Source organism: Dipodomys merriami, unplaced genomic scaffold, assembly GCF_024711535.1.
Source record: "Dipodomys merriami isolate MVZ:Mamm:240054 unplaced genomic scaffold, mDipMer1.0.p SCAF_25, whole genome shotgun sequence".
Taxonomy (NCBI): Eukaryota; Metazoa; Chordata; class Mammalia; order Rodentia; family Heteromyidae; genus Dipodomys; species Dipodomys merriami.
Window position 1 is genome coordinate 20213065 of NW_027203937.1, and position 15594 is coordinate 20228658.

The 15594-nt window shown below is 34.6% G+C and overlaps 1 pseudogene; it reads left to right on the top strand.

Annotated features, from left to right (window-relative positions):
- The first annotated feature begins 1964 nt into the window (after nt 1-1964).
- Nucleotides 1965-8490, top strand: LOC138836599 (putative olfactory receptor 56B2; annotated as a pseudogene).
- The last annotated feature ends 7104 nt before the right edge of the window (nt 8491-15594 follow it).

Sequence of the window (15594 nt, forward strand, 5' to 3'; positions counted from 1 at the left end):
ACATACACAGTGGTAGCCTTGTTTACATATCCTCCACTCTGTCTCCTCTCATGATGTTCCTTCCCCAAACCAACACCTGTGTTTCTAACCTGAAATATACCCTTGGGACATAAAGCTCAGAATATCCTTTAAAGGCTCATCAATAAGAGTTATGAAGCTCTTTATGATTCAAAAGGCATGCATGCACGTTAAATGACAAGATTGTAATATTTTTCAGGAGGACGATCCAAATACCTGGACCAGAGTGCTTTCATCTTTGTGTTTTTCTGCCAGAGTACCAGGTATTTTTGGGAATACAAAGGTGCAAGGAAGTAGTGGCACCATCTTTTTTAAGGCAGTAAGATCTAGTGGAGAGTGGTTCTAAATTACGTGTGAATTGACAAAGTTATGCTCAAATACAGATTTGAACCCATTCATCATGCTTGAAGACATTTTTAAAACAAACTGGGTTTCCTTGAAAAACATTTTTAAAACTAATTTTTGTACTTTTTTGTTGTAAAAATACTGTACAGAGGAGTTACAATTACATGAGCAAGGTAATGAGTACATTTCCAATCAAGCATTGTTGCCTCCTCCTTTGTTTTCCCCTACCATCTCCTCCCTCTCACCTTCCCAACTACTCCCCCCTTACCTGCTGGAGTTGTAAAGTTTGTTTTCAACATAGTGTCTTGTACATCTCATTTTTACAATAGGTCAACCTGAATCCCTATATAAAAATTTTATTTTTTCCCTTCCCCTCCCCAAATTAGAGAAGTATATTTACAAGATGCAGGGCACCAGAATCAAATACAGTGAAAACAGGGGTTATACTGTGGGGGAGGAACATACAAAGCAACAAAAAAATCACATGGTACATTATAAATATGTTAAAAACAATAGCAAGAAAGGAAAAAAATATTTGTGTCCCTATCTTGGGGTTCATTTCACTTAACATCATCTTATATGCTTATATGTACATAGCTTTTGACCTTTTCTGCTTGTCTTAGACATGTACTAGTTATTGCAAATAAGGGAAACCATGGGACCTATGTTCTTTGGGCCTGGCTTACTTCACTTAATATAATTTTTTCCAAGTCTTTCAATTACCTAACAAATGGGTGATGTCATTCTTTCTGATGGAGGCATAGAATTATATATATATATATATATATATATAATATAATATATATTATATATATACCACATTTTCTTGATCCATTCATCTACTGAGGGGTTTCTGGGTTGGTTCCATATCTTAGTTATGGTAAATAATGGTGCAATAAACATAGTTGTGCTGGTAGCCTTAGTATGGCATTGTTTGTGATTGTTTGGGTAAATGCCCAAAAGTGGGATTGCTGGGTCATAGGAGAGCTCTATGTGGAGTCTTTTGAGGAATCTCCATACTGCTTTCCAAAGTGGTTGAACAAGTTTACACTCCCACCAACAATGCAGTAAGGTTCCCTTCTGTCCACATCCCCTCCAGCATCTGCTGTTATTAGAGTTCTTGATTATAGCCATTCTAACTGGGGTGAGGTGGTATCTCAATATTGTTTTGATTTGCATTTCTTTTATGTCTAGGGAGGATGAGCATTTCTTCATGTGTCTATTGGCCATCCTTCTTTCTTCTTCAGAGAAGTTTCTCTGTAAGTCTTTAGCCAACTTATTTATTGGGCAGTTGTTTCTGAGGATTTGTTGTTGTGGGATTTAATTTTTTGAGTTCCAACTATATTTTTGATATGAGACCCTTGTCTGTTGTATGGCTAGTGAAGATCTTCTCCCAATCTGTGGGCTTTCTATTGATCTTGCTAGCTATGTCCTTTGCCATGCAGAAGCTCTGCAGTTTCATGTAATACCATTTGTCCAACCTTTCTTTGATTTGTTGTGTAAAATTAATTTTCAGCCTATGATTTAGTCTAATTTTTCATGAAGATTGTGGATATTCATGTGATTTCCCAAACTAAATAGATATAACTGATTCTGTCATGATGAAAGGTAAATATAAATCATTCCTTACCAAAATGTCCTCTTATTGCTTACTGGTCCTAACCTGGGTTCTCAGAAGACAACAGCTGTTCTTGGTTCATTTCTAGTAACACTTCATTGGGTTGTGTTTCACCCACTTATAGATCAATACCCAGTCAGAAGACCTCACGTTCATGTGAAGAGCAGAAAATTAACCTTAAAGGCGATCTAGTGAGAAAACACCATGTTTATTTGTGGAGAGCAGACACAAAGCAATACCTTTGATATACTTCACAGACAATAATATTTCTGCATTAATGTTACTACTTTAATAATGTTCTTTCCTTATCAAACAATATAAGTTAATTTCCTCAGCTTAATGATATGTTTTGTGGAGAAACATCAGTATCCAGAGATGAAACAACCAGACACATTAACTTAAATAGCACTATACTAATCTTTTTAATTTTTCCCCAAAAGTGATCTTGATAGAGCATTTTCTTCCTTTTATCTCTGTAGTGAGTAAAATTAATCTTATAGCTCTGATTTATAAGATAGTATTTATTCAATTCATCTAGAAAATCCATCCACTTGAAAGGTGATTTTCTTTTTTCATTCTCTTATTTTTTCAATTTAATGATTTGTAAAAAAGTTTTTCTGATGATAGATATATTTTTGACTCTTCTGGTCACTACCCCTGTCCCACAAGTAATGGTCTCTGAACCAGTCACTTAAGCTCAGTCTTTTCCATGTGAAGCCAGAGTCAGTGAGAAGCATCCAAATTCATTTTTACTCATAGAACTGTGTGCAGGAATGATTTCAGATTAAAGCTCAGCTCAGGGATTAATTGTTTTTAATTATGTTGCTCATATTTTTTAATAATCCTGCTTTGCATCACAAAGCCCAAGTTCATCTATCTCCATGTTGCATCTATATTACTGTTAGAGGAACAGAAATGACACTTGGTACATCTTTCTGTTATAGCTACTTAACAGTAGTGGTAACAGTACTTGCCATTGACTGGAGAATAATAACATTTATAACATTTTAAAGATTGTATTTAATATTTCCAATAAAACTCAATTTTGTAGGCCTGAAAACAAAGAAGGGATCAGAAGGCACCTCTACATTGTAGAATTTATTTAGTATCTTGTAAAAACTTCATTTTACTCTATTTTAATTTTTATAGTTAATATGTAATCTGTGTATGATTGTGGAACCAGTTTATTTTTTATTTTTTTAATTTATTTTTGTTAGTTATGGGGCCTGAACTCTGGGCCTGGGCACTGTCCCTCAGCTCTTCGGTTCAAGGCTAGTGCTCCACCACTTGACCCACAGCACCACTTCCAGCTTTTTCTGTGTATGTGGTGCTGAGGAATCGAACCAAGGGTCTCATGCATGCAAGGCAAGCACTCTACCACTGAGCCCTGTGGAACCAGTTTAAAGGAATACAAAATTAGAATCATTTATTGTGTTTAATTATCACCATATTTACTATAATCATTACTATCTTAATCACTGAATGTGTAATTACATCAAATTGAGTTGTGCATGCATTAATAAGCCTGTACTTTTGATGAATCACTGCACTGAGATAATGTTTACTATCAGTCCCAATTAAAAATTAATTTTGTGAAAACCAGAGACCCAATCTTTTGGTGGTCTTCCTTCACATTTGCTAGCCTAACTGGCAGAATGCGCATTACTCAATGGCATGATAGAGACAACAAAATATAAACAAATTAAACAACCCATGAATTTATGTATATGAATGACTGAAATGGTTTCTATTTAAGTGCTTAGGTCTGAAACAGAAAGAAATGACTGAAACTATAAAAATCGTAATTTTTAGTAAAAATAACATGTGTGTCTTCTCATTTCACCCAATCCATGTGTGCACATGTGTACACACAAACACATGCACACATCTGCAAATGAGACTACTTATTTGCTGATATCTTGTCACAGAGGCAATTAGGATGGAAGCTCCCACTAGATTTCCTCATCCCACAAATTATCTTGTTCTCCCAGCATTGTCTGTGTCTCTCATATCTTTTCATATCCTTTGGGATAGAGAAGACTATTTTTTCTTACAGACTCAGGATAATTTTACTGCTAGCAAGGGATATTGGCTTTGAGGGACAAGCATGTATACATACTATTGAATAGTTTTAACCAAAACTCTTAACATCTGGACCAGTGTTGTTTTCAACACCTCTGTTTTGGCATTCAGAAAGATGCAAAAGGTGAGCCAGTTACAATAAATCCTTTTGTTAATAGTTGTAAATACATAGGACAGAAACTTGGTTAATACAGCTTTGAGTATAATAATTGGTTGTTATATGCTCAGAAATCGTCTTGATTTCATCCATCTAGTTTGAGGACAGTGTTGGAAAAGTTTTCTTTTGTCTCGGTAAATGTTTAATTCTACAATTTTCAGATTTGAATTTTCAGTGCAGCTTTTCATGGTGAGTATGAATCTTATGTTTTCCCTAAATTAAACAGACATCCAGAAATGGCAGAAGTCAGGTCTGAATCACTCAGGCCAAAAAGAAATGAAGAAAAGATGCTGGTGATGGACACAATACTATTTCTTCTTACTTAGGCTCCTCTTGTCCTCCAGAAGCAAAAACTAGTGAGTTTTCTTCATTTCTGCAGAGACCTAGTTATGATTCTGTTTCACTCACCTTATGGAAAATAAATTGGTTAAACCTACTGTCATATCATGGGGAAAACATTGGTTGGAAAGTCTGAAGATGGTTAAATGAGAAAACAAATAGGTTATGGATTTGGAGGTGAGGGTAGACTATAGATGCTTTCAAAGTTGTACTTTCTAAGTGGTGAAATTCATGTTTAAAATTAATACTTCTAAACAAATCAATACTTCTTTGTATCTACTTACTAAGAGAATAGTATATAAGTCCATTTTTCTTCCTGCAGACAAAGAAAGACATATGGTATCAAAAGCATTTATTTATTTATTTATTTTTATCAATAAGTTTTTTTATTGTGAAAATACCGTACAGAGGGGTTACAATTACACAAGCAAGGTAATGAGTACATTTCTGATCAAGCATTGTTGTCTGTCTGTTGCCTCCTCCTTTGTTTCTCCTTCCCATCCCTGCCCTCCCATTGCCTTCCCCACCGAAGTTGTAAAGTTCATTTTTCAAATGTCTTACACGTCTCTTTGTTGCAATGGGTCCACCTGTATCCCTATTTAAACAATATGTTTTTTCCCTCCCCTATCCAAATTATACCAACATCAAATATAGTGAAAATGGGTTATACTATGGGGGAGGGACATACAAAGCAACAAAAAACATTTTTAAGTTGTGTTGGAAAAGTCGAGTTTAATCTAAAGTTACTGATATACTGCTTAAAAAATCAGTCTGCGGTGGCTCATGCCTGTAATCCTTACTTCAGGAAGCTGAGATCTGAGGATCATGGTTCAAAACCAGCCTGGGCAGGAAAGTCTGTGAACTCTTATCTCCAATTAACTACCAGAAAACTGGAAGTGGCACAGTGGCTCAAGTGGTAGAGCACTAGCTTTGAGCTGAAGAGCTAAAGTACAGCACCCAGGCCCAGAGTTCAAGCCTCATGACTGACAATAAATAAATAAATAAGTAAATCACTCTCAATCTCTGAGAAAATATATTGAAAATGAGATCAAGCTTCCCATGTAAGAATAGAGCAAATATTAATAATTAAAATTGTAATTACAAAGGAAATAAGAGATATAAATAGTAGATGATTTTCACATTCAACAAGCTCTCAAATACAGTAGAAATAATTTCAGACTTAATTCTTATTTTTTTTTCCCCTGTTACTGGGGCTTGAACTCAGGGCTTAGGAACTATCCCTTAGCTTTTTGTCTCAAGGCTAGTCCTCTACCATTTGAGTTTCAGCTGTAGTTTTAGCTTCATTTTTCTTAGTGGTTGATTGGAGATAAGGGTCTCATGGATTTTCTTCCTCAGACCATGATCCTGAGATTTTAGTGTCCTGAGTAGCTAGGATTATAGGCATAAGCTATCACCTTAATCTTATTCTTAATTTATAGGTTCTCAAATTTCCCTACTTGTTCCTGATGTACAGATATATAGTAAAGAGGTGAACATGAGTATCTATTAAGAGTTGAATAAGGAATAATCCTATTTTAAAGTGATTTGTGACAATTTTGAAGCTAAGAAGTATATCTCTATACTATTTTATTCATTTTTAGATATTTAAACATTTTTTATAGTAAAAGACATGTATAAAGAGATAGAGTTGACCTATCATGTTATTGCTTAAGATCTTGGTTACACTGGGGGATAAAAGGGTGGTTGTTAAGAAAATGAGAAAAGATGGGATTTTTTCTTTTCTTTGCCTAACTATATTTGCTTTGTAATAAAACATTTAATTTTACATGAATGTTTTGTGCTATTGTTTCTGTAAGTATAGCACTTTCCCAATTTGTCAAGGCCTTAAGCCTTAAAACTGTATTGAAAATTCTAGCTTATTTTTATAGTACTGTTGTAACATACATACATTTCATTAACTATATTATGTATGTACTTGAGTTTATAGTTTTTTTTCAAGAAAATACAACTGGAAAGAGTTCTCTCTCTCTCTCTCTCTCTCACACACACACACATCTAAGTTCCAATAAATGAAGTCTCTTACAGACAAATTTCAACTGATTCTAAACATTGGGTCTCTAAAGCATCCATCTCACTAGAATGTCAAACAATAATTGGAGAGAGGGATGACATTGTTCAAAAAGAAATGTACTTATTACCTGACTTATATAACTGTAAACTTCTCTATATCAGCTTTACAGTAAAAATTATTCTTAAAAAAGGAAGGAAAAGTCAAGACAAAGATGAAAATGAAATATTCACCATCTTTCTATATGATAATTAATAGCGAATGAATGACTATAATAATACAGAAGAAATAGTCTAATAGAACCTTAGTTTTTTGTTTTTTGTTTTTTGTTTGGTTGTGGGGCCTGAACTCTGGGACTGGTCCTGTCCTCAGCTCTTCAGCTCAAGGCTAGCGTTCTACTACTTGAGCCACAGCGCCACTTCCAGCTTTTTCTGCTTATGTGGTGCTGAGGAATCGAACCCAGGGCCTCATGTGTGCAAAGCAAGCACTCTACCACTGAGCCACCTTTCCAGCTCCAATCTTAGATTCTTGAAATATATTTTTCTTCTATCTTTCATCTGTTTAAAAATAATTTAAAACATAAAAACAACCATTGGACTATGATACAAGATAATTTTTCATCTGATTCAGTGATACAGAAGGTCACAAATAAGTCCTAATTTTCTCTAATATCTTCTTCTTCAGGTAGGAGATGATGGGAAAAATGTCCTGCTTGATGGAATGTTATGAATAATTTACTGAGTTAACAAATAGGATATTCCAGCTACTGGATAAGAAAATCTCTCCCATAAGAAAATGATAAATGTGATAACAAGATGAGAATAATGAAGAGGTTGAATCGCCACTTTATATGAAGATCGTAGGTAAGTTTGTATTAGACATTGTCACTGTGACAATAAAGACTAGTCATATTAAGCTTTTTTTTTTGTCTCAGAGAAAGATGTTCCAATTTCTGTGACTCCAACAGCTCTAAGTTCCAGGTGTCTGACATCCTGTTGGGATTCCCAGGCATTCACGGCTGGCAGCACTGGCTCTCCCTGCCTCTGGCTCTGCTCTACCTCTTGGATTTCATTGCCAACACCCGTACTGTGATCAGCATCAACCAACAGGCAGCCCTGCACCTGCCATCCTGACAGTGGTGGACGTGGGACTGGCCACTACCATCATGCCTAAGATCTTAGCCATCTTCTGGTTCAACACTAAGTCCATTAGGTTCTCTGAGTGCTTTGCTCAGATGCATGGCATCCATTGCTTTATGGCCATGGAGTCAGGTATCTTTCTCTGCATGGCTGTCGACAGATATGTAGCTATTTGCCGACCACTTAGATATCTAGCAATCATTACTGACTCGTCCTTTGTGATTAAAGCAACTGTGTTCATGACCTTCAGAAATGTTCTGGCCCCTGTGTCCATGCCTGTGTTGGCTGCACAGAGACCTTACAGCTTCAGGAATCATATTAACCACTGTTTTTGTACTAACCTTGGTGTCACCAGCCTATCTTGGGATGACAGAAGAATCAACAGTATCAACCAGCTATTTCTGGCACAGGCAGTCATGGGAAGTGACCTGGGTTTGATCATTTTATCCTATGTTCTCATCCTTAAGTCTGTGCTGAAGCTGAACTCCATAGAAGCTGGAACCAAGGCTTTAAATAGTGCACTTCTCACCTCATCCTAGTATTTTTCTTCTATATGGTCATCATTGTCATGTCCAGTACTCATAGTAGAAAAATGACAGTTCCCTCCATCCCAGTTCTGCTCAATGTGCTACCTAATGTCATCCCCCCGGCTCTTGATCCCATGGTGTATGTACTTAAGAATAAAGAGCTCAGGCAGGACTTATCCAAGGTGCTTCGGCTGGACACCAAGGAGGGAATTAACATGGAGAAACTACATTTTTAATGTTCTCCACTTGTTTTTCCAATTACATTTTCCAGTGATTTCCAATGGTGAAAGTAGAAACATTATTGCAAATTTTCAGTTTTTTCTTAGGGAACTATCATCAATAGATGAAATGTTCAAAGAACTGATGTTTGAATCCCTGGTGTCAAGTAAAAATCTTCATCACAAAGAATTTTATCACAGTGCAACTTGTATTAAGAAATGCAAGAGAAAGTCACCCAGAAAGCACATTTTATTCTTTCATGCTATGACTAGAACTTCCAGACATTGTTAGACACACATTCAGACAAGAGACTTTTGCCAATACATAGTTTTATTTTTTAAAGTCTTTCAAGTTTATTTCCTAGTATTAACTCATAACATTAAAAAAAAAAAGTCTTACTTACAGAGTTGTCTTATTATACTCACTATATTTAGGGAGAGAGTACTAGTTTTATTTTTTATTTTTATTCACTTTATTGTCACATTTTTTTACTGAGCAAATAATTTTAATATACATTTCCCTAAGATTTTATGACCAAAAAGTAACTGAAGATATTGATTATTAAGAAAAATCGAGCCAACATCATGGCATTTCACTACAAATCCTAATTTAGCAATACTTTTTAAGACAAAAGGAAATCAAGTGATGCAGGAAGGAGTGTGTGTGTGTGTGTGTGTGTGTGTGTGTGTGTGTGTGTGTACGTGCGCGTGTGAGCACGCGCATTGTAATTCCACTATATTCACAGTGGGATGGAAACAGTACAAATAGAGATGGCCATGACTTGTAAATTAAACACAGTTGTAATGCACTCAGTTGAACATGGGTTAGCACACATCTTGTCCGTGAATGTGTACAGTGCCACTGTTACTAAAACAGTAAAAACAACTTATGGATCCTTAAGCTGCTGGATGGATGAATGATCTTTATCTATAAAAGAGGTTAGAATTCACTCAAAAATGTAGCTGAGATAATAAATTACCATTGTGGTAATTCTTTTGTGCTCTGTATGGACTCCAAATATCATGTTTGGCAAATTTCCATATGCACCGTAAAATTAATTTTTAGAAAATTCTAGTTTTTTGTAATGAGTTAAAGGAATGTTTTTGTCTTCTAAAACTGAAATTTAATTTTTCTTTGGAGACGTAAAAGTAAAGAGTAAATCTCCAGAAGCAATAGTAATGCACTATTGATACATGTGGAAACACACGAAAACTTTGAAAACATTAAAGTAAGTAAAGAAAACAAGATAATTTCAATATTAGGAATATCCTATATATATATATATATATATATATATATATATATATATATATATATATATCCCTGGAAGCAGAAATCAAGTTGTATATTAAAGAGGATGGAAGCAGTAGACAGAGATTGAGGAAATTCTACAGAGCTTTCTTTTAGGTTTTCCTCTGAAATAGTTTGGAATTAGGTGGTAGTGATAGCTATACTATATTCTGAGAGTAGCGAAAGTAACTGTATATTTTTTTTGTTAAAAGGATGAAATATATCATGTGATTTTTAGCTATGAGATAAAAAATTGTTCTCTGCTTCTATCTTAGGTGTACTGTTTGCTGTAAATAAAGGAATAGGAAAATGGATAGAGAAGCATGTAGATATAATGTGTTTTTATTTAAGCTTTATACAGAGTAGTCATTCTATGAGTCCATATACAATGGCATTTGAAAATAATGGAATGGGGAGGGAATGGTGTCTGAACTCTAAATTTCCTACTTGCTAGGTAAATGCTTGGCAAGTCCTCTTCTACTTGAGCCATGCCTCCAATCCATTTTTGTATTTAGGCTTTTTTTGGTTGTGGTTGTTGTTCAGGATCCCCCACCCCCACCCCACCAGATATTGTCTTGCTTTTGGCATGGGGCCAGCAGCAGGCCATGATCCTCCTACCTATAACCTATGGAAGAGCTAAGATGAAAAGTACACCCCAGTATGATGAGTTCTTTTGTTTGAGAATGGAGAGTTCTCACTAACTTTTTGCCTGGGCTGGTATGGAGCTTTGATCATTCCTATCTCTACATCTTGAGAACCTGGAAATACAGGTTTAAGCCTCTGTGTTTAGCATTGAGTACTGTTTGTGATCATTTTTGTTGTATTTCTTCATTTTGCAGTGCTGGTGATTGAACTCAATGCTTTATACATGATAGTTGACCACTCTGCCACTTGAACCATGTCCTCAGTCCAGAAATTTTGTTTTAAAATAGTATAATCTAAATGTATTTTTTTCAGAAAAGTATATAGAATTTGTTTTAAGATAATCACAAATTACCTCTACACTATAGAATTAATATAGTTCTCTCTCCAAACTTACTTTTACTTTCCAATTAATGAAACATACAGGAGTTTTTCTAAAAAAAGATATGAAAGTTTTACCTCATTATTGCATTTTCCACATCAATATTACAATTTCAAAGCTGTGGTATCTAATTATTACTGACAATTTTTTGCATAAAATATCCTAGCATTTTTGTGTTTGTCTATGATGCAATAATATTCTCGTCTACTTTATCAGAAAATAAATTTCTTGAAAAATTATTTAGAATAATAATTAAATAGAATATCTAATGCTCTTTTCATAGTCACTAGGCTGTCTTGGAGAGGAGCAATAACTCATTGAAATTGTTCAGATAGACTGTAAAAACAGATATATCCAGATTTAAATCTGCCATATGCCTAGTTGTTATGTTTCAATATTTTTCTATTGATCTTTGAAAAAAATTAAGTATGCCCTATTTCTTGTCTAAAAAACACCAAATAGACATCTGAAGTCATAGATACAAGTACATGTGAGCATTCTTTATATAAATGCTTTAACTTTGTGTCCCATGAGCTTAAAGAAGAAACCACTCTGAAATAATGTTAATAGTAAATAATCAATAAATAATCATTAATATCATGAATTTTTTTACCCATACTCTCCTGTTTCTACTCATTTACATATATGGCTACAAACAAGTTGGGTGTCAATACATGCATTAGAAAGCTCCCACTTTGATGGGAAGGGATAGGAAGGGGAAACAAAGGAGGAGGCAACAGGCAACAATGCTTGATAAGAAATGTACTCATTACCTTGCCCATGTCATTGTAACTCTTCTGTACAGTATTTTCACAATAAAAAAAAAAGAAAGAAAGCTCCCATTCTTTTTACTCCTCCTTTATTGGTTCTATTGATTTTCACACCAGCCTTCCAATTTTAAAGTTCAGAAGTGTCCCTCCCCTTGAACTTTTCCATTAAAGACTCAGTTTAATGGTACAGACATCAGGGGATTTAGGGTTTGAGGATCATGCATACACAGATATAGTAGGATATGATGTTTTTTGACCAACATTCTGAAAATATGGGCAGATTACCTTCAGCTCATTGTTTTGACATCTAGAATAGATGATCTCCATTACATGATATCAGCTTCCATTTTAGTTAACAAGTTTGAAAATATACAGTATTTAAGATATAAAATATTACTCATGGTGGGGCACTGGTGCTCACCCCTGTAATCCTAGCTTCTCAGGGGGCTGAGATCTGAGGATCATGATTCAAAGCCAGCGCAGGCAGGTATGTCCATGAGAGTCTTATCTCCAATTAACCACCAAAAAGCTGGACGTGGAGCTGTGGTAGAACACTAACCTTGAGCAGAAGCAGCTCAGGGACAGTGCTCAGGCTCTGAGTTCAAGCCCTAAGTCTGGCAAAAATAAAGTTTTGAAAATGCATTCTTTTCAAAATGCCCACCCTACATTATTTTGCTGCTTCTCAAAGTAGTTGACTTTTGAAGTATCGAATCTGTCATTCTTCAGGACAAACCAGGGAAGAAAAACTTGATACCTTTGAGTTGTCACCCATCCTAAGTATGTTAAGAATCCTTTTATGATATATGCAAGCTTACTATTAGAAGAAATTTAACAACTATTATGAATGCTTATACATACACTATGTCTGACAAATAAAAAACTGAGACATACTTAAAGGTGGTGGAGTGAATCCAACTCACATATATAAATAGCAGATGTCCATTAGCCCTGTTAGCCCTGTTAGGCTGGAATCGTCTAAATATTCCAGCCTAAGAATGCTGGTAGCTTGCTCGTTATCCTATAGTCTGTCTGTCTGTCTGTCTGTCTGTCTGTCTCTCTCTCTCTCTCTCTTTCTCTCTGTCTCTCCCCACAAACACACAGATTCATTTCAGAAGTAATAAAGAGTGCACAAAAGACCTATGCAGGATAGTAATTAAGAGTATCTACAAGGAAGCAGAGAACAGATCACTATTCTCCACAAATCCACTCAATGAGATCTTCTCATTTACAGTCTTGTTGTGGCTTTTTAAATTCTGAGCTAACACATAAGTTTGGACCAATTTTTGACTTCCACAATTGACTTACAACACTAAAACATTGATAGCAAATACATTATTACAAATAAATAATTCTCCAGGCACCAGTAGGTCTTGTCTGTAACCCTAGCCACTCAAGAGGCTGAGATCTGAGGTTTGTAGTTTGAAGTCATCTTGGGTGGTAAAGTCTTTGAGACTATTATCTCCATTCAAGAACTTAAAAAGCTAGAAATGGAGCTGTGGCTCAAGCAGCAGAAAACTAACTTTGGCCATAAAAATCTCAGGGACAGCACCTAACCCTTGAGTTCAAGCCCTAAGACCATCTAAACAAACAAACAAACAAATAAGATTAAAATGTAGCATATATTACTTCTCTAAATAAACACCTTTATTAATTTGCTTTAATTAATTTGACAAAGAAAATTTTAGGTTATGAAGAGGTCTACATCAATATTGCCTACTGTGTAAGTTTGTTGTTATATTTTTAGTACTGAAACTTTTAACTGGATGAAAAATAAATGAAGGAAATGGGTGGGGTTGCAAGAGATAGTGGAGAATGATGAAACAGACAATATTCATCAAGAAGCATTGTACCCAGAAACGGACGTGTTGAATAAACCCTTTGTACTACTACTTAAAGATAATGTTTTTAAATTTAAAAACAGTGTACACTCAGTAAAAATAGATCATAAACAGCTCTTTGTACTTACTGTCCATCCTATATTACTTTGCTACTTCCAGAAAGCTACATTTGTCAGATTTTAATCTGTCATAATTTGGGCAAAAAGGGGATAAAGTTAATAAAGTGAACAAGAAATGGCTGGATCTCTTAGATTTGTGAACCATGCTTTAAAAAGCCAAGTATTATCCTATTAGGAATTTATAGTCTTAATTCACACACTGTTATTCTTATGTAAATATGATCAAATGTAATATCAAGAAAATGTCTTCTTTATATAATATTGATATTTTTAGTAGGTGTTTGTAAAAATAATTATACCAGTAGATATTTTTTCAAGTTTATTTGGTTCAGTTCTGTTCTATTCATTATTGCATTATTGTCTGGTCTGAGCTGCATCAAAAACCAAAACTATATCCAAGACTGAATATGTTACTTAAAAACAAAAGCTAATGTAGAGAAACTATTCTAATTGTTTACTGTCTATCTACTTCTTAACATTCTTAAATGACTATACATGATGAAAAGTCAAAAAAATATGCATAAGTACAATGTGGCTGGCTATCAGTAACCTGTAGAGAATATGGGCAAGAGAATCTTCATGACTAAAAATAGAGATACATTTTCAAATTTGTCAATATTGACTAATCTTGATCACAGAGAATAACCTTATAATACTATATTTTTATGCAATCCAGGAAAAGATGCTTATTATATGTCTTTCACTATGTTACCTAATGTCCATAGTCTGAAGTTTCTTATTGTTTTGAATAGACATTTTTGGAATGTATAGTTCCTTCCATGTACATGTAAAATTGAGAGTATTGTCTTAAATATAATTCTAGCCTTCAAAAATTATATCAAAGACATCTGATGGTTAGAAATTATATCTTTAGCTTTAATATTTGCTCTATTAAATTCCATATATTTTTAATAAGCACAGCATTTGAACATGCTGTGTAAAAAGCCATGTAAATAATCAATATTTAGCAGGAAATAGTAGTCACTATGCTACTTGAATAAAAATTACTTTGTTAAGTATGATTTCAACTGTTGTATATCTGGAAATTAGAGTAATCAGAGGAGAAAAACCTCATATGTAGAGCAGGGAGAATGATGAAAATGGAGATACTGGGATTGGGAAGGTGGCTCAGTGGTAGAGCGCTTGCCTTGCATGCCTGAGGCCCTGGGTTCGATTCCTCAGCACCACATGAGCAAAAAGAAAAAAGCTGGAAGTGGCGCTGTGGCTCAAATGGTAGAGCCCTAGCCTTGAACTGAAGAGCTGAGGGAAAGCTCCCAGGCCCAGAGTTCAGGCCCCACAACTGGACTCCCCCCCTCCAAAAAAGAAAAGGAAGATCAAGATGTGTTGTGTACATTAGTGGTATTGTTGAACGAAAAGCTCTTTCTGCAATTATTAAAGATAATTTAAAATTTAAAAAATAACATGTCATTTCATCCTCTAATTTTGCTATAATTTTTTGTTGTCCTGTTTCTTGAACTATAGAACTGACCTATATATCCTTAATTGGTACTTAATTGGTAAATATAATGATACTTATGTATAAGAAGGATTATTAGTAAACTGAAATGTTAACTGTGAGATGATTAGTGATATACCTTATAATGCTAATGATACCTTATAATGGTAATGATTTCACTGTGCACATGTATCTGCTATGCTATAGCATAGCAGATGGTTTTTCAAAAACCATTCAGTTTTTGAAAGTTCTAATCAGGGAGTTAAAGGAATGCTAAATTTTCAAATAATAAATTGAGTTATTGTATATTAAAAAGGTAGAGAAAAACAGAATAACATCTCAAAACACGAATGAATAAAAGTATCAGTATATCATGAACACTCAGAACTTTGAAAACATCAAATTAGATGTAGTAGCCATACCAAAAATCAATAAATAAGATAAATCTATTCATATAAATATCTATAATACATACGTCTACAGAAATAGAAATAGAATTTTTTGTTGCCAAGAATGGAGGCAACAATGTGTTGGTTATATAGTATCCTCATAGGTGTATTTTTAAAATATTCTGGGATTACACAGTAGTAATATGTGTTCTGCACATCTGAGCACTGAACTTGA